Below are 18,965 nucleotides of genomic sequence, written 5' to 3' on the forward strand. Positions count from 1 at the left end.
GCTGAAAACCCATCATTACCCACTGAAGCCTTAAAGAACTCTTCAAGAAACTTTGTAAAGCCGTATCAAGAGCTAAATGTTAAGCACCTGACAGGTTCTCGGTCTTAAGAAGGAAATAATGGACGAGAACTTGGAGCTTGTACTGCACACCTCCAGAAAGTCTGGAAATTGTTTAATTATGTATGTTATAAAGGTGATGATTTAGACACGCTAAACTGGTGGCTATGAACTGTTATTGTTAGCTACATTAGCTTCTGTCAGTTTAGTCACTCAAGCTTCATACACTAGACAACCTTGTCTGATTGACTATATTTGGGAGTAAAGAAGGGTTTAAAGTGGCAATTTTCTTTTCTTTTTTTGCCACACTATAACTTTACATGAATAAACATGTTTTCATTCTTTCTTTTTTTTTTCTCACTGTTGTTATTAAAAGTCAATTTCCTCATCGTTTGTTTTGTCCGTATCTGAGGGACAAAGCAACTACACAATAGTTGAGGATTCAACAAAACATGTATTACTAAATCAATGTTTAAAAACTTTAAATGGTCAATAAAAGATCTAGAACTAAAACTTTTTTTTTTTAATCAACCGAATTCTTCACAGCGATAGCAACAAGCTAACTGAACACTCCACACAAGTAAGACGCACGAGACATTTATGCCCGCCGATCAATCCAACATAAAACACAGGGGAAATACATCACGACACTATTTTTTAAAAAACAAAAAAACAACAACAACACATAAGACATAGATTGGCCTGCTTCAAAATACACTCTCTCTCAGTATATAATTTAATGTTACATAATTTGATAAATAAACATACAAGAAAAATATTGTATATCCCCCCTCCCCCGACTAGAATCCGTGGAATCGTCGGCGGAACATTAATTTTACTAACGGAACTATAATGAGGCGCTAAGTTTGACAACCCGGACACAAAGAGTAGCACACAGGAAGTAACAAGTCTCTTCTTAAGTCCAGAAAATTAATTTAATCTAATTTAGAAAACACATTTAAAAGAGAAACAGCGACTTTATCTGATTACATGGGCTCGCTAATAAATGACAATCATTGTTCTAATAAAGAATGTAAAATTAAACGAGTTTGTGCTTATGTGTAAATATGTGCTAATACGAAGGAAACAGAACTTCAAGCATACACTAAACCAACAAAAGAAAGAAATATAAAGTAATGTTTTTTAAAAAGAAAAAAAGAAGAAAGAAACATCTATGAATAATAAATTTGTTGTCACGTACAGCGTAGTGCACTGCTGTAGTCTAGTTAATCCACTAGAGGGCAGAGCAGATACATAACAAGGACATGCAGGTTTGGGAATGACTTCATGTATGCAATTCTAACAATATGGTGTGGGGGGAAAAAAAACTATTTCTATGTTATAAATATGTTATAAAGAGTGTTTTTGACAAACATTTTTGCTCTGAACTTCCATTCATACCATTCATTATTTGCATCCTTTCACACATCATGGCATGGGTGTTTGGGAATGAAGGCCTCATGCATCTGAGGAGATCAAAAACTGTCTTTAAACATAAAATCAGGCCCCGTTCCAATCCCTCGATTCTCACACTCTGTTCTAATGAATAGAGATGCCATCTCTGTCAGCCTTGCGCCTTTTCTTATCTAGCAGGATTGATTTAGCAGCAGCGTCACGGTGTGTATGCAGGAGAAACTCACACCGCCTGCTTAATTACCCCAAACTCTCAATTCATTCATGGAGTCTTGATGAATGAGCAAATGAGGAACAGCAAAAGCCTCTTCTGACTTTTCTATTGTGTCCCTCCTTTCACGTCTTCTCCGTAAGGTCCACTTCCGACGCCTCATCCTGCTCTCTGTGCTCTGGCCTTGAGTGTGAATGTCCTTCAATGTGAAGCGGTGAATAGTCCAGCTTTGGTTTGCAAATCGGATTGACATCCGAGCCTTTTGTGCTTCAGGAATTCATGGTTGCAAATGGAGCAGTTCAGTCAGAAATGAAATAAACACCATCTCATTGATCAGTCAAGACATGTTTGCTGTGGAAAGTTTGTACTCCTGTTGTTCACTAGGAGGAAAAAATAATAATAATAAAAGTGAACAATATTAAAATAAGAACTTCATGTGAATTCAAGAAAACACGTGTGACATTACGTGGAGAATACAGTGCCCTCCACGAATACTGGCACCCCTATATAGGTGTGCAACAATTATCACCACTCCTATGAATTTGTATATTCCCATTGATTCTTTACATTTATTTAGTACACCTGGGTGACTAGGAACAGGAAATTGTTCAACCATGACTTCCTGTTTCACAGGGGTATAAATATGAGGTAACACACAGGCCAAATTCCCTTAGTCATTCATAACAATGGGTAAGAGCGAGGAATGTAGCTGTGATGTGCGGCAAAAGGTTGTTGAGCTCCACACAATGGGGCGTGTCTATAAGAAAATAGCACAAGCATTGAAAACGCCCGTTTCCACCATCAGGGCAATAATTAAGAAGTTCCAGTCCACTGGAAATGTTATGAATCCACCTGGAATTGGACGTGTGTCTGTATCGTCTCAACGCACTGTGAAGAGGACGGGTCGAGTGGATAAAACATCTCCAAGGATCACAGCTGGGTCCATGTCATGTCTAACATATAGAGAAAGATAAAAAATAAATACCAACATAAACAGATCCCACCTCTCTCGAAGTTCCGCGAGTCTCCCGTATACCGATAGCGGCTCCCTGTATGTCATACGGTTACGTCAAACACCTCAATAATACATTAATCGCTGTGTAGTGTGTGTTAAAGAAGGAGAAATTTATAAGCACCCACAACAAACTCTGATTGGAAATCGTCCCACCAGACTGACAGTTCTCCTGGTCCTGATCCAAAATCTCTGTTGGCCGTGCGGTCTGTAGCGCCACAGCAGCGGATTTAGGAGCAGTGCAGTGCAGATCATATTGTGTTTCTCCACATGATAAACGAAGTGAAATTAAATCGAAAACACGTCGTGAAGTAAAAAAATGACAGACCACAGAGTAACAAGGAGGTCTGTATCCGTCGGGGCTGTAGACCTCGAGTCCAGTCTCAGGATGTTTTCTGTATTGACCTGGAATTGTTTAGGACTTGGTGCTAAATACGGTCTTGGTCTCCACTGAGAGCTTGTAAAAAAATCACGTTTGTCTTGTCTTTTTTTCCCGCATGCACAAATTTTGACACAAAGTAATTCCTTCTTCTAGAAAACAGTTTCGTCGTTCTGAAATTCACGAATAAAGCAAACTAGTTGAAGTAAAGTTTTGGCCTTGAACAGGATGTTAATGTTTTCAGTGACCCAAAATGGCATTTATATGTGGACAGGAGGCCAAAAAACAAACAAACAAAAAAAAACCCCCACAAATATCAAAAATATCTGCAAACGTGTTCCCGTGAGTGTCTGTGGAAGCAGAGCTTTTTATTCACCTGGTTTACATTTCATCGAGATTTACATTTGATATGAAATGAGACTCTTTTATTTCATATTGTTAATATTTTTATATTCTTAATATTGTTTCACTTTTTTTTTTTCACACTGTCAAAAGTATAAACGACCCAGAATTCCTTTCTGCTTTAAATGTTATGCTACAGTAGTGCATTTATCTTGACGGCGAGGAATTTCTTTTACGTTTGGAAACAAAACAGCACGCAGTCCGTCCTCTACGCTACGGCGATCCCGCCATCCCTCCACGCCGACGTTTCCTTGGCTACGGTCCGAAATTGTGGAATTGCGTCAGTTTTCCTTTCCAGCTCCTTCAATTTTGCTTTGTTTTTTTTTTTTTTTTGTTGTTTTTTTTCAGCCTTGTCAGTCACGGTGAGAAATTCACTCCAGGTTGTGAGGTTGTGCAGGAGAACGGACGGCCAAAGTAAACATCGGCGGCGTAAAAAAGACACAAAACAGCACAAAAACCCCCCAAAAGAAAGCGAGAAAAAGAATGAGGATTGAGACGCCGCTCTGTGTTGAGTGTGTTTGTGTGTTTGTGATGTACACATCCATCAGCGCCAGCCTGTTTTGAGTCGGACGGCGGTGTTTTTTTTTTTCTTTCTCTAACACAGAGCACAGCTTGTAATGAAAACGAATGGCTTGTCAAGACGTAGAGCTTTCACCCTAATTGACCATGTCCCTGTGATTATACTTTGAGTCACGGAAATGGAGATGCCCCGGGACGACTGCTGATTTTGCTTTCCTTCACAGTAGGGTTTCGCCTCACACTCACTGTGGCTGCGTCTTTTCCTCCTTTCTTTTCAGATCGTTCACGCAGTTTTACTTAAATAACGATTTGTTCTGCTTGTCATTAAAACATAAATACACACTATAAACGTTTGGCGTGGTGGAACACAGGAACGGCTGTGCGATGAGAGTTTTAAAAAAAATAATCCTGCCGTCTGCCTTCATCCATCGACGCAGCTGCTGCTGCTGTTAGGGGGTTCAGTGAGCTCTGGAGCTTTCTGAGATGAGCCTGAATCAATCAAACGCTTCTACAGGAGGGACAGTCGATTCACCGTGAAGACTCGAGTGTATTATAATCCACGCATTTCCACGCTGATTATTATCGTGTACTGCACGTGTACAAATCAGTCATGATGACGTTAGACTGAAGTCACAGTCACAGAGGGAAGCTTTAGGGTTAACACTCGAGAGGATGAAGTTTCGTCATCGTTATTTTTAAGCTTAAAGCGGCAGTGTGTAACATTTCCGCAGGGATAAGGTTGACGCCTGCTTCACGCAAATGAGCTAGAGGTTTATCGATTTTTTACACATGCATTGTACTGTACACTTTTCTGGCCACAAGCTTCAGCATCTTGAGCTTTGGATCCCCGCATGTCGGGTTTCTGAGGTTACGCAAACTTTTCACCACTGTGAGGGAAGTTTTTTCAGTGCCTGATGTTTCCGTGCATGAGGTCGGTGGATTTAAAAAAGAAAAAGTTCAGAGAATTCCTTTAAAATGAAAAAAAAAAAACTTTTATGAAGAGTTGTTTGTTGGTAAAAGGTGGTAAGTAAAGGAGATAATCTCACCTGGTACTCGTTTCGGCCTTGAGCGTGGGAAAAGAAATAAGGGATGAAGTGGTTAAGAGTTAATTTCCGCAATACGAGAGAATCTCATCCATCATCACGCAGACACACTGACGGATCGCCTTTAACACCTGGAGCTAATTATACTGTAATACTGTACAAACTACAGCGAGGTTACAACTGAAAGCTTATTATAAATCAACCCTCAGCACGGTTCACACCTTCTGTATAAAAAAAAACCATGAATTCAATTCAATTTCTACACAAAACTCTTCACTGATTTAAGGAGCATCGGTTTTTTAGATTAGTCTGGATCAGACGATCTGGAGGACCATGTCGATGTTCTGGCCCGAATGTGGATGTGATCATCTGGACGAGACCCCGTCTGTCTCGGAGACGTGAAGCACCGGTTTAAGAGCGCTGGATTGACACGTGATCTCGTGAAACTGAACCGTTTTTGTTCTTCTGCTCAGTGTTGCTTGGATCTCTGTCATGTAGATGTTCACAGGGTGACAGAAAGCCCTCATAAACCCCTCCTGACTACTGACAGAAAGCCCTCATAAACCCCTCCTGACTACTGACAGAAAGCTCACATAAACCCCTCCTGAGTACTGACAGAAAGCCCTCATAAACCCCTCCTGAGTACTGACAGAAAGCTCACATAAACCCCTCCTGAGTACTGACAGAAAGCCCTCATAAACCCCTCCTGAGTACTGACAGAAAGCCCAGGTAAACATTTATGAAAGCTGTTCCAACAGGCATAAACAAGGTTGTTCAAGGGTTCTTTACGGGTTCATTGAATAAGTAAGGGTTCTTAGCTTCCTAAAAGCTTTTTTTTTAATGGGGAAAACGTTCTGTTTTTGCGTTCTCCATAAAACTGTTCATGGTTCTCCATGAAGAAGCCTTAAAGAACCCTTGAAAAACCGTTTTTCTAAGAGTGTACATGTTAACCGTGTAAGTGTGCAGTACAAACTCGAAATATTTGCTCTAGAACCTGTCAGGAACGTTTAGCTTTCTTGATACTTGGTGAACTCTTACGACTCTTAGGTTCTTCTACTTTGGGACTGAAGAACTGAAGAACCCTTGAGAACTCCAAATTGAGAAAAAACTCCAAATTATTGGTCGTTATTTTCTTCTAGAACTAGAACTTCTTTTCTTCTAGATCTAGAACTGTTCAGGTGTTGGAGTCCCTGTTAGAAGCAACGTTGTTGTTGTTATGATGTACACCCGTTGACCTGATTGTTTCATTTCTATTGGATTTGTTTTCCTCTGAAAATGACCTTCATGTGTTCCGAGCGCCTCTGCCTCACGACTCCACGTCCGCATTATTTTCTTCGCAGTCGTTTTGTGTTGTAATCTGGAATCTGGAACTTTCACACGCACGTGATGTCTTTGTGTTGATAAAATCCTGGAAAACAAGCCATGGGTTGAAAAGATGTTTTTGTTATCATCCGTGATGTTTATGATGATCGTTAAACGCCGTGAATCATCTGCTGGGGTCGGATTGTGTAACAGAAAGCGATTGTGTTTTAGCGATCACCCTCAGCACGTCCGCTGTTTGTTTTATTTTACAGTGATGCAGGTTCTGGATTTCATTCTTAATACTCAGTTGATTAACTCTGACTGAGGGATGATTTTTGGACAGAAATTCTGTTTGTAAGTAAATATTTCCAGGAGACAGTGAGAGAAAACATAGACAGAGCATGATTCCTCAATCAAAAAAAAAAAGAAATCTGCTTTGTTTAGAACATTTGTACACACACAGGAAGCTTGCTTTGGTCACTTTCGGTTGCTAGACGGATGGACGATTTCATTTTCCTTGGTCTGTGAACTAGCGGCTAATTTGTAAGGTTTATTAGCCCGCTAATAACGTGACACATTGCTAGCATAGCTTGCATGTTTATTAAAAATATGCCAACGAACACTGCTTCACTTCCTCTAACGGAAGATTATGCACATGATCAAAGCATTGGCAACTACTTATATTATACACACACACACACACACACACACACACACACACACACACACACACACACACACACACAGTACTGTGCAAAAGTTTTAGGCACCCTATTTTTTTTTCTTGTACAAACTTTGTTATAGATTTTTTTATTTGATGACTTCTACATTATGAAGTACAAAAACATTTTAGATTCCCAAACATTAGTTTTTCATCACAAATTTTTAAATATTACAGAAAAATGTTTGTAGGTCAGTAAAGAAAGCAGCGTATTACATAAGAGACACTTCAGATAAAAAACACAGTGAAGGCTGCTGAATAAGAAGCGAGTGCGAGAGTCAAAGGATTCAGTGATTCAAACACTGAATCACTGAATGAGAGAAGAGCGAATGTTGTTCATGACAGAAAGATTCAGTGATTCAAACAGTGACTCAGCGAATGCAAGAGGAGAAATTCTCTGTCATGACAAAAAGATTCACTGATTCACCGATTAACACTGATTCAGTGAATGCGTGAGGAGTGAATCTCAGCTATGATAGAAAGATTCACTGATTCAAAAACCGATTTGCTGAATGAGAAGGAGTGACTCTTGGACATGACAGAAAGATTCAGTGATTCAAACTCTGACTCAGCACATACAAGCGGAGAGAATCTTTGCCATGACAGAATGATTCACTGATTCAAACTTGACCCGGTGAATGTGAACGAGTGAATCTTGGTCATGGCAGAAAGATTCACTGATTCAAACACTGACTCACTGAATGCTACAGGAGCTAATGTCATTCGTGGCAGAAAGATTCAGTGATTCAAACACTGACTCGAAGAATGTGAGAGGAGTGAATCTCTGTCATGAAAGAAAGATTCACTGATTCAAACATTGACCCAGTGAATGTGAATGAGTGAATCTTGGTCATGACAGAAAGATTCACTGATTCAAACTCTGACTCACTGAATGCTAGAGGAGTGAATCTCTGTCATGACAGAAAGATTCACTGATTCAAACATTGACCCGGTGAATGTGAATGAGTGAATCTCTGTCATGACATAAAGATTCACTGATTCACTGATTAACACTGACTTAGTGAATGTGAGTGGAGTGAATCTTGGCTACGACAGAAAGGTTCTCCGATTCAAAAACTGACTCACTGAATGTGTGGAGTGAAGTTCAGTTGTGACAGAAAGATTCATTAATTCAAAACACGGACTCAAATCTCCGTCATGACAGAAAGATTTGCTGATTCAAATGCTGGCTCAGTGAATATAAGCGGAGTGAATCTCAGCCATGACAGAATGATTCACTGAATTAAACTTGAAAGCGAGTCTGAAGCATATTTGCTGATGCTGATGCTTTATTTCTTTCTCTTGCCTGCAGACATAAGCACGGAGAAATGAAATCAGAGCTCTGGAGTCCCAGTGAGATGCAAAGAAAGGACAAAAAGGAAGTCCTGGTTATGAAGATGACTTTCAGCTGTGGATCAGAGTCTGCACACAAAGCTGCTTTGATACCAGGAACCAAAGCGCTGGTTATTATATTCATTATTTCTTTCTGTATGATCTACTGCAAGTTTCTTTGTGCATTTCGTTCATTCCGCTCGTCAGCTTGTGTTTTGTTTTCCTGTCTGAATCTCGTTCCTATACGCGTAACGTCTAAGTGAGCGAAACAGACGACGATTTGTAGGTTTTGTAGGTTTTACTCCTGAAGGAATGACGCTCGGAAACTCTGTCAGTATGAAATCATTCCAAAACGTCAAAGATTGAGTTCATAAAGCAGCATGTTGCTTTTTCCACTGAGGTAAGTGGCCATTTCGAAGCCCCACTCTATAAAGGATGTGTGTTATAATAGTGAGAAGTGAAAGTGTCTGACATTTTAGCACCAGAGTTGCCAGGTGTGTGAGAGAAAAATCCCAATTCCAAAACTTCCCATCCAATCCGCCCATGCCAAACATTTCCAGCGAAACAGTATTAAAACCACATAGTTTCCCTCCGAATCAGTGCTCTAAAATGGTCACGCATCACCATGGACATCATGGAAGTGTTTTATTCCTCTTACAGCACAGCCGACGATTACAACTGCTATTTATTAAGAGACATCACGCCGTACTTCTTATCCATTCATAGTTACATTTAATGGACACAAATCAAGTTAGATCCTGTTCTCACGTACACGATAGCAGCTATAAACAGTCGTTACCTCACCGACTTCTCCTCTTCTCTACAAAAAAACGCAGCTTTTCACGTGACCGAGAAACCGCGAGGAAGCGTAAACGCCTCTGTCCTGAAAATATCGCAAAACTTAAAGTTATAGTTTTACCGCTGACACCGGAGACTCCTTCTCTAAACTCCTTACAGAAAACTTATAACACCATATCGACCATTTTTAAAATATACGTTTAATATCGGCGCGCGCACGCCGGACGAGTCCCTACGAGTCGTTACTATAGAAACGATAATGCATTACTGTAAAGCTGTGATATTCAGGTTAACGTTAACGTTAATCGACACATTCTGACCAGTCAGCACATCTATACGTTAAGAGCAGCTACTGTTGTAATTACATATGCAGTTAAGCGCTGTAGTTATAATAGCTTACATCCACAGATACACTCATTTCACCTGATAATTAGGTGGATTTTAATCACAAACACAGTATTTAGCTGTCCATATATTTATTGTTTGCATTAAAAAAGAGTCTAGTGCCATAAATAATATAATGCATGAAAAATGTCAACAAATATATATAAATAAATAAATGTAAGGCAGCAAGACACTAGTACACCACTTTTTTGGGAAATATGAAAATCTGGCAACCATGTTAATAATACACAAGACAGATGAAATACTTTGCGTGTGTGTGTGTGTGTGTGTGTGTGTGTGTGTGTGTGTGTGTGTTCCGGCTGCTCGTTTATCACACCATCACTTTTTGGAAAGGCTCATGATTTATTTTGGACTTGAGCAGCTTTTAAAAGTGCACCAGGGAGAAACAGTCTTTCCTTTTTTCCTGGATTATTTTTTCCTTTTAAATAGGACTTGAAGTTTCAGAGCTGCAGGTTTTACAGGCCAGCTGTAGGGTCTGGAGTTCAGCGGAGACACACACCGGGCCTCAAACCCTGCTCTGAAGTCTACGAGCCTGCTTGGGGATTCATTACAAATGCTTTTGAATGTTAAAAAAAGGAAAAGTCTCGTCCCGGACTTGCGTGTGATTTAAAGCGTTCCCTCCTGCGCTAAATCACCACCACGCCGTTATCTTTCAGCTCCCTCTCAGTTCGTCTCTTTCTGATGTTCTGTTTTTACGTCAGTGTTCTCGTTAGCATACGCCCGCCAGGTAATCAGATCCGCTCTGAGCTTCGATTACCAGACGATCCGTAAACAAGAACGTGTTTACAGGAAATAAAACAAGACCTAGACCAAAAGCGAAAAAAAAAAAAAACCCCAACCCGAACAACCCCAGAACACATGATGTCAACACACTCATGATGTTGTTGTTTGCACGCTAAAGGGCGAGATGATCACATCAGGCTGTTTCTGCAGAACACTGGTCCTGATGGAGATGACCTAACGACTCTTCCACACAAATACACACGCTCATGTCTCGCTTCATCATCCCAAAGGGTATTTCTTATATATTTGACTGTCATAGCAATATAAAATGTTAAAAACGTAAAAAAAAAAAAAACCCAAAAAAACCGATCCAGTCTTTTCCGTTTTTTGGTAATCCTTTCAGATAAAACTTTTATTCATTCGCATGAATTAGTATCGCATGGCGTTTGAAACCAACACTGTCCCTCATGTCACTTTCCCACCCTGTTAGTATGTCGTACTTGTGGGCTACAATAGATTAGCCCCGCCCACTATGGCGTCACATGGTGCCATTTTAAATCGGCATGTTCCACGGAAAATCATCTTTTTTTCTAAAAATCTTCTAATGTTGTTGCCATGTTACTGTTTAAAAACATTACATTTATTGGATCTGGAATCGATACTGGGAGGTAAACGAGAATACATCCTAGATGGGAGTCCGTCGCAAACCATCTCACACACACACACACACACACACACACACACACACACATGCTCGTTACAACAATAATGTAAACCATTATTCTACCACAGCCACTAATTGAGCAGAAACCGTGGCCGCATCCACATTCCTCCGGAGCGCTATTCCCGCCGGGCCGAGCCTTTCCGTGAGAGTCCGAGGCGCGTTTGTTCCCCCTTAAGCCCCTCGTGCTCCCTCCTGCTCCCCTGAGTGGTCTCCAGGCTGCGGTTTTTAGTTGCCCTTGCCTTAGATGTGCAGTGGAGGAGATCTGGGACAGGTTGCCGAAGTTCTTCTCAGGGGGATCTCGGCATTTTGCGGTCTTATTCGAGTAGAGCTGTTTCCCTTCAGCTAGAGCAGATCTAATCTCTGTGGAGCTTCATGGAGCACTTCATCCATGCTTCCATTGTGTTTTTCTCCTATGGATGTGCATGAAGAAGATTCTATGACCTCAGTCATATGTGTGTGTTATGTGTTACAGGTTTAAGGCCCATGACACCAGGAGAATGTCAATGCCACGATCTTTAGAAGCGCTCCAGAGCTGATAGAGTTAATGGGTTCCAGCTTTCTTTCACTTAACCGTATCCATAACGTTCCATTTAGCATTTATTACATATTTCAACTTTTATTGCCTTTTTGTTCATCCACATTTTATTCCTGAGCTGTAGTTGCTCTTGGCACGCTTCCCTCTCTCGCTCTGAAGGATGAATTAGGTCTCTCCCACTGTTTGGGTCCGGTTCTGTTTCCTTCTGACAAATAAGTGCACTTTGGCCCAAGTTCCTGCTTGAACCTGGGCCACATTTTAATTACCTCTAAACTGCAGACCTAAACGACCTCGGGCTAAAGCAGTCGAGTGCGCTGCTGCTCTCCGGGCTGGCTCAGTTCTCGGTCTTGGCTGAGACCCCCGTGCTAAATGAGAACCAGTCGTCACTGTTCTACAGTAAAATGATCCAGTGTGGTTATGACGGCTGAGCTGCTGTGTGAAGTGGTCATGCTGCTGCGGTTAAATAACACAACGGAGTTTAGAAACTGCGGCTGAATGAAATAATGTGAACGAACTGATTACCGTACGCAACATCCCTGAAATACGTACGGTTTTTATTATCAGTTAAAAAGAAGAAAAAAAAGGGAAAATAGCTCCTTTATGGAGATGTTTCTATTAGAACTGTTTGAGAAATGATGCAGTGAGAAACTTCAAAATGTTTTGTATGTTCATTTAATAGAAAACTTGAGCTTTATGTGAAACATCCATGACACTTTTGGAAAAGTTAGAGCCCTTAATGGTTCTTTGGTTGTCCTCTTGGGCAACACTTAATGGTTCACTATCAGAAAGGGTTCCATGTAAAACCATTTAAAGGGGCTAAGAACCCTTAATTATCAAATGAACACTTAAAGAACCGTTCAAGAAGCACATGGGAGTCTAAAAACCCCGTAATTATCCGACGAATCCTTAAGGAACCCCGGAAGAACTATTTTAGGTGTCTAAGAACCCTTAATTACTAACTAAACCTCAGAACCCTTCAAGAACCATTTTTTCTCTTAAATTGTGCTCAGTAGAAAGATAAAGAAAACGTCGAGTGTTATATGAAACATCCACTAAGGTTTTAGAAAATTTAGAAACCTTAGGTGTTCTGCAGTTGTCCCTTTTTTTTTTTGTTGCACACTTAAAGGTTCACGATGAGAAAGGATTCCAAACATTTTATGAGGCTAAGGACCGTTAATTATCCAGAGAACACTCAAAGAACCCTTCAAGAACCATTTTAGGAGGCTAAGAAAATGCCGTTATTCAGTTAATCTTTAAAGAACCATTGAATACCCATTTTAAGAATCTAAGAAGCCTTAATTATCCAATCAACCCTTAAAGTTCTCTGAAGAACAATTTTTTTTTCTAGGACTGTATAAAATACTGTACCACGAAGCTAAACCTAGAACTGTTAAATGCCTGATAGATTCCAGGTATTAAGACCAGTTAATAAATATGCTTTTAGAGACAAAAGGGTCCTTCAGTGGTTCATTAGTTTATCTTTAAAGGTTCTACGTAGGACTTTACAACAGTGTTTTCCTATGAGAAAGGGTCCCATATAGAACCACTTAGAAGGATAAAAACCCTTAATTATCCAATGAACCCTTAAAGAACCCTTAAAGAACCATTTTCTAAGCGTGTGTACAGTACCAGTAAGCTAAAAGTTAAACCCCTGGCAGGTTCTAGATGTTGAGAAGAAAATGATGAGCAAATATTTGGAGTTCATTCTTAGAAAACAACAGTTCTTCTAGGGTTCTTTAAAAGAACTTTGGCTGTCCCTCTGGTGTAAACTTTAAAGGTTATATGCAAAAACCTTCAACATCAGAAAGGGTTTCAAGTAGAACCCTTTTTCATCCTGAAATAACCCATCAAGGACCATTTTAGTGGTCTAAGAACCCTTAATTATCCAATGAATTCTTAAAGAACCCTTCAAGAACCGTGTTGTACTAAATAGAAAAAGAAGAAAATAATGAGCAATAGTTTTGGGGTTGTACCGCACACCCCTGAAAAACAAGGGGTTCTTTAAGGGTTCCTTGGATAATTAATGGTTCTTAACTTCCAAAATAACGTTAGCTGCTTACTACAGTATCCACCGATGCTGTGGTCTGTTGCTCGAGCAGAAGATTTGAATTCTTATGCGAAATGTTTATTTTATACAATAACTTTTGCCCGTTCTCTTGAAAGCCGCCAAAAATGTTGGAGATTCCATCCAGACGGGAACTGAAACAGTGATATGGGATCTGTTTGTGGTGGCGGGAGATTTGGGCCGTCCACAGAGGCGGATCAGGACGTGTCGCATGCAGGCACATCATCTGAAATATTCGAGGAGCTTCATCCAAACCAAACAGAGGGGAGTTCTCCGGGTTACCGCACGAGCAGACGGAGCCCAGGTTCTCCACGTGTGTCGAGATCTGATGTATAATGAAATTCCTCTCTTGAAGTTCTCCGTCTGTGAGTTTTCCTGCGTGCTGAGCCTGGCTCAGAGACAACATAAATACCACGCGGGCCAGAAACCGGAACGGATTGAATACGAAGGAAATTGACATGTGACGACGGACAGCTTTCGGATGTTACGATACCGGCTGCGTACAATTTCTCAACGTACTGAGTAAATATCATAGCAACAGGACTGTACTATCCGTACATCCGTACAAATCCATAAAGGAGGACCGATAAGACTAGCCATTCAACGAGAACAAAAGTAATGGCGCCCTATAACGTGTGGAAGAGAACGTGTGTGTCTACTGATTAGTTGCCATTTTGTTGTTTTCGGCTCTCTTTGACTTTTAAGGAATTTTGTGGGCGTGGCTAAACGTAAATCAGCTGTCTTGTGAACGTGCGTTGGTAATTTAAATCTGATTGGCATCTATGAACACACAGATGAGAAATGGGAAGCTTTGTGTTTTCCCAGGAAATCCATCCATATGGACAAACATTTTCCATTTTTATATCACATGGCACCAACACTGAGGATTTACAAGGTGACTCTCAGAAGAGACATAACCAGAACAGCTTTCCATCCTTTCCAGAGAGAAAATCTGTGTTACACGTGCATAAACACCACATTTAGGCATTTTTTCATTGGCTTGAGTTCATCATATAAAAACTTGAGATTTTATATGATTTTTTCGTTTGTTTGTCCTCAGAAGCCGCACTGAAAGCAGCTGTCATCTGTTCATGGATTTGCACTGACTCAGAAAAGGCCCCGAATCTATTATAAGGTGTTAGAGGCTGAATATAATCAACTCCCTGATCTGCTCGACCAATATAACGCTCAAAGATTCAGGATGGATTTATGAGGGGATACCGATGAGGTCACAGACCCAGAGGGTAGGATCATACGTGTGCTCCTGTTGTGCTCTTGTCATCCTGGACCGGTCTCAGACATTCACATGAAGGAGATTTGTCAAATTCCAGCTCAGAGTGAAATGAATTCCCACATGTGAGGTTCTTTTACTTTATTAAAAGAGAACAGCTCTGTAGAAGACACAGTGAACCTGGTAGAGATCCTGGGATTGATACGTTGAGACTGAGACTTAGGCGAACCAGAACCCATCTTGTGCTCCTGGATAAGAGGTACCCTACAGACAGCGCCGATCCTCCGCACGCTCTTGCTTGCTGGAATGGACTTTTACATGAAAAACAAATCTCAGGCTCAGATGCTCTGGAGCATTTGATACGACACTTTTCTTGCAGGAGCTTCAGGATCTTCTAGGTTGCACTGGAGTTTGATTGCTCGCCACACTTTGGTGTTTTAAACAGAAAATAAATGCAGTGACACAATGAGCTTATGAAAACATGAAAAACCATGCACGGTGGTTTCCTCTGGGTTCTCTGGTTTCCTCCGACCACTGAAAAACATGCTGGTAGGTGGCTTGGTTCAGTCCCCAGTGATTGTGGACTCACGTTCCCGCCTCAGTCTCGGTATTCCTGGGATAGACTCCGGATCCACCGCTCTGACCAGGACAACATGCTTCCTGAAGACGAGTGAATGAATGAATGAATGGGGAGCGGGACATTTGTAGCAATCAAATGGTCTCTTTCTGTGAAAGTGGGCGTGTCTTGGGAGTGTCTTAGAAACTCTTGAGACTATAACAGGACCGATCTGAACACAAACTTAGTGCTGGGCTGTACCAATAATTTGGTTTGTCTCCATCTTCCTTGACACCAATGGGAATCACTGAAGCCCCACCCACAGTGTCTCCCATCGGCCGGCGTCCATGTAACTTCTGGTGATGTTTTTACTTTGACTTGGCGCTGTCTGTCAGTGTAGAGTGCCTACTAAAATCAGCGGTAGTGCTGTGTTTTGGTGTTTGATGGACACCAGAAACCCTTCGTGAACATGACCTTTAGATTTCCATTTGGACTTCTGGTTCAATTCAAAACCAATGCATCTTCACATCCTGTATATCGAATCGCTGCCGTCTGTCTCTGGCAACGCTCATGACTCATGGAAGAAGGATGGACCTGCTGTCTCTCAGACGGATCTAAATCCTCTGTCTTTTTCCATACACACTTTGCATCGAGAAGAATGACTCCAGAATGAAACCAGATGAACTCCTTTTCCCTCTCCATCCACACCCGACGCCTGCTTCTGCAGCCTAGTGCCAGGGAATGGCATCCACTCACCCACACCATGGCATCCATCAACTATTTAGTAGCAGTGTGATTCAAGTCTCAGTTCATTTCATCACGGTGGGAAGTCTGAACTCTGGGAACATGTTGGCAGCAGAATGTCGCCATGATGAAATAATAAACCAGGAATAAAGGAGGAATTTTAATAGAAAGCTGATTCTTTAGTCTTTTAGTGTCCAAAGAGCTCATTAGAACGAGGTGGTTCTTTTCAGAACTCCTAAAGGGTGTGTGTGTGTGTGTGTGTGTCTGTGTGTAATCATGTAAACACTCCTTTCAACTAAACTACGCATAAATCTGGTATGAACAAGCTGCCATCTAAACAGCTTCCTCCACTGGTCCTACTGGTCCCTGATCAGCTCTACAGTGCTTCAGTTCCAGTCTGACGTTCATGAATGGATCTGCACGCGGTACGAGGCTGGAGGCTCTTCAGTTTTTCATGTTAGCATCTGGCTTCTGTTATAAAGGTCAAGACAAGACAAGATGGTGTTAGATGGAGCACCTGAGGGTTTTCCTGAAGCCCATCACCATCTCCCGGCTCAATGTGAGCCCCCTGTTCTCTCGCGGACTTTTTTTTTTTAATTTACGTTTCTTAGACATGACTCTTAGACACGACTATTTATTATATAAGTTATACACGTGTGTGTTTTTTTTTTTCAAATTTCATCTCAACTCCGATACGAGTCCAGAATCGGTTTCAGACTTGCTTTGAGGCCGTAGAACAGCCATCGTTTCTGTAGTAACCCGTTTCCTACCATGTCCTTCTGTTCATATTTGTCTTTATTAGAACTTGTTACAAGCTCCAGATGTACTGTATCTCTCCTTAGAGATAGTGTGTGTGTGTGTGTGTGTGTGTGTGTGTGTGTGTGTGTGTGTGTGTGTGTGTGTTGTAGACATGAGTGAAGGGATCAGGGATATAACTGACCATGCGATAATCTTTCCGGTATGTTCTCTGGGAAAGTGTTCTGTTTTGGTTCAGCACCCTCGCTGACCTGAAGGTCTCTCACATGGCAACAGACGGCGTTTCTATTTGGGCTGATTGGGAGAAGAAACAGTATAATTGGCGAGAACACTTCTAGAACAATTTGCCGTAGATGTGACATTTTCATATTTCGTATCGCTGATTGGACAAATTAAATATGCAATAAAAAAGGAACGTTTAAAATCATAACGTTTAACGCTAGGGCTATTCTACTGACATTGTGCTTGATGGTAAAAAACGTCTTGTTTAGGTAAGCATCCAGGAAATCCGACTAATGGTCTCTCTCACTGAAAGATTGACCAATCCTACCAGCTCCCGTCGTTATTATATTTGTTAGTAATATGTTAATAATAGAAAAAACATGCCAGTCATTTAAACCAGTCTGACTCTGACCAGGATAAAGGAGACGGATGAATGAGATAAATTTGCCACACAGAGCCATGTGAACAACGTGTACATCCCCATTACGTTCCCTAGTACATTTTGCATGGACTCGGTATTTCTTAGTTCCATAAGCGTCATATCTGATGTCGTGCATTAAAGGGAAACTTGCTCATTTCTGAGACTTTTTTCTTTAAACCTTGTTTTGGTCATTAACTTTTTTGTTGCCATGTTGTCACTTTAACGAGTCTCTGGCATGATGAGGTTCCTTCAGCTAAATATTTTACATTAACTGCATGTGATTAGTTGAAACAGAGGATCTGCTACAGACAGAAGTCGCAGTGTTTAGAAATCTAGATACGTTTATGGGCTCTGCAGCGCTACAGGATTCTTGAGCACTGGATCCGCACCCGAGCCGTGGTCTGCCACTTGACGACCCCTGCTCCAGACCCTAAACTTTTCAGACTAACGTGAGTTTTTGACTCTTGAGACGGAAAAAACGTAGTCGGACATCTCTCAACGTCTCTCGTTATTCCCTTTCTGAATTTCTGACGTTCTCCGAGTTGGAATTCCGTGACGTTGGTCAGTTGGAATCTCAACATTGCGTCATCCCATAGTGAAATCCATCCATCCATCCATCTTCAACCGCTTACTCCTTTTCAGGGTCGCGGGGAACCTGGAGTGTATCCCAGGAAGCATGGGGCACGAGGCGGGGTACACCCTGGACAGGGTGCCAATCCATCACAGGGCACGATCACATACACACTCACACACCCATTCATACACTACGGACACTTTAGACACGCCAATCAGCCTACCATGCATGTGTTTGGACTGGGGGAGGAAACCGGAGTACCCGGAGGAAACCCCCGCAGCACGGAGAGAACATGCAAACTCCGCACACACAGAGCCACGGGAATCGAACCCGGACCCTGGCGGTGTGAGCGAACGTGCTAACCCCATAGTGAAATCATAGCCTTTAAAAATAAAAATAAAAGTTTTTAACATACTCTGAGGTTTGTATTAATGTTTTCTGTGCCTTATGATAGTGTAATTCAGATTAGGATTAAAACACGCCACATTTCCTATGCGCATGGGTGAAAAGCAGGACAAGGCAGGGTCAGAGAGTCAAAATGAGTGAAGAGGAAAGAGGAAGTGCTGGAGGTACTAGAGAGAGAGAAAAAGAAAATAATTAACTGGTATTAAAGGTGAGAAAATGCATACAGACTAGAAGAAGGTTTCGGTGGCAAGCAAGATGCTTCGTAGCTTATAGCAGCTAGAAACAGCCGTTCTCTCACCAGACTCTCACCCTCTTTTTCCTCTCTCTTGAAGTTAATATGTCTAAAAAACACATACATTCATACACTACAAACCCTCTGGACACGCCAATCAATCCACCATTGGGGAGGAATGGG

The 18,965-nt window shown here is 41.4% G+C and overlaps 1 protein-coding gene across 1 annotated transcript in view; it reads left to right on the plus strand.

Moving 5' to 3' along the window:
• Window positions 1–403, plus strand: part of aar2 (AAR2 splicing factor) — a 3,861-nt gene extending 3,458 nt beyond the window's left edge. The window contains exon 4 of the mRNA XM_017487948.3: window positions 1–403. This exon is cut by the window's left edge and continues 921 nt beyond it. The gene's annotated coding sequence lies outside the window, so the exon portion shown is untranslated.
• The last annotated feature ends 18,562 nt before the right edge of the window (window positions 404–18,965 follow it).

The sequence above is a fragment of the Ictalurus punctatus genome, chromosome 15 (assembly GCF_001660625.3).
Source record: "Ictalurus punctatus breed USDA103 chromosome 15, Coco_2.0, whole genome shotgun sequence".
NCBI lineage: Eukaryota > Metazoa > Chordata > Actinopteri > Siluriformes > Ictaluridae > Ictalurus > Ictalurus punctatus.